This window comes from Octopus bimaculoides, chromosome 15 (assembly GCF_001194135.2).
Source record: "Octopus bimaculoides isolate UCB-OBI-ISO-001 chromosome 15, ASM119413v2, whole genome shotgun sequence".
Taxonomy (NCBI): Eukaryota; Metazoa; Mollusca; class Cephalopoda; order Octopoda; family Octopodidae; genus Octopus; species Octopus bimaculoides.
In genome coordinates this window covers 8876110-8878085 of record NC_068995.1, presented here as the reverse complement: position 1 = coordinate 8878085, position 1976 = coordinate 8876110, and positions in this window count along the sequence as shown.

Below are 1976 nucleotides of genomic sequence, written 5' to 3'. Positions count from 1 at the left end.
TGTGTGTGTGTGTGTGTGTGTGTGTGTGTGTGTGTGTGTGTGTGTCTGTTTGTCTGTGTGTTTGTGTGTGTGTGTATGTGTGTGTGTGTGTGTGTGTGTATCGGACCAAATGCCGCTCAGCATTTTGTCCGGCGTGGTAACGATTCTGCTAGCTCGCCACCTTATCCCTGCCTTTAATGTCGAGCACCAAATTGGCTTCTTTTGGAACTGACTAACTAATTAGCTAAAGCAGCATGGACCCTAGTGCACATTTGTCACTGCTAAAGTTTCTTCGAACACAAAGGCGCAATCTAGTTGAAAATTCTTCCATCATTCATTTTCTCCAGAATTGTAAATTAATGCATGTTACATAAAGCATTGAAGCAAATCGGCAGAATTGTTTGTGCATTAATCGAAGTGTTTTGCGGTATTTAGGCACGCAGTTACGGCTTTTTACATTCTGAATTAATGTCCGATCGAGGTCAACATTGACTTTCATCCCTTCGTCGCTGATACAATGAAGCACAAATCAATGGTAATAAATTAGAGAAATTAATGATTCGCTGGAGAAAATATTTTCCGATATTTGACCTGCACTTTGCGCCATGTGAGCCTTGAAGGGTATGATGAACTTGTCTGTAACTAACCGAGAAATGGCGATGACAGGAAATCTCGTTTGTATACTTCAATGTAAAATCCATGTCAAATATATTCCGCGTGTTACAGAATGGTCAAGCGGTCATTTGTCGATTCAAGACACGAAGTATGTCATAATATGAAGCTTTCTTCTGCTAATATCTTAAAAGATGTTTTATTTAATAATCAACAGATTCGAACCCACCACCCTTACCTGATATCTTATTGTCACGAGATCTGTTTCCCCTTCTTTGCTTAGCTAATGAATGAAGAAAAGCAATAGTAATGATGGTCTCAAACTTTGGTTCAAGGCGAGAAAATTTGGGGGAGAATGAGAGTTGATTACATCGACCCCAGTGCTCCACTAACCCTTATTTTATGGAACGCGAAATGATGAAAAGTTAAGACAAATATGACAGAATTTGAACTCAGACAGTACTGAGGGACGAAATACCACTAAGCTTTTTTTCCCCCAGAATAGTCACGTTTCTGTAACACGCCGCCATAAAAGGTAAAAGTAATAATCTCATCGCTGTGGGTATTAACAATATTTAGTATGCTCTTCATCCGCAAGCCGGGTCTAGTCGAACATAGAAATCTTATACGTCCAATCATTATTCATCTAGTACTTCATTATCTTATGCGCCCTTCCATTTTTAAGATCATTAGGTGTTGTTTGAATGTGTGCTGAGTGTCCTTTCCAGCAGACAAACTGAACGCTAGTGTTCCCACATTTTGTGTCTTGTCAATACTGGTCGATTTCATTTCTCTATTCCGTTCACGACCCCTCACTATTGCGAATGCAAGCCTCATCGAGATCTATATATTTCATTCTTCGTGGGTCATTCAAATAAAATACCAGTGAGACAATAGGGATTACAAAATCCTCATCGCACATTCTTCGCGAATATTTCGTAGTAAATATCAATGTCAAGAAACCATTTTTTAAAAATTCTTAACGGTTTGTTCTGATTTAATCTGATATTTTATTTTTAGTATATTTATAACATTTATGCTAGTATTGTAGTAACTAACGGTAGCGGTTGTTAAATGCTGTTTATCAAATTTTTCTACTGAAAAATAATTTATTGTAAGTAAGCGATTGAGAGTCATGAGAGAACAGTCTATCAAATTTTACAAGCTCTATTTCCTCACTATGATATATATTATGATTTACAGTCATCGACTTTGTCAAACCAGATAAAAATTTATGTAATGTTCTTTCACTTTCACTTTCGGAATGAATGACTATTTTCATATGGATTTTATTTCATGTGTTATTTTTCTTTGTTTGTTTGCTTGTGGTCGTGTTTGTTTTTGTATTTTATACTATTATTACGCTATGATTTATTCTATTTTCT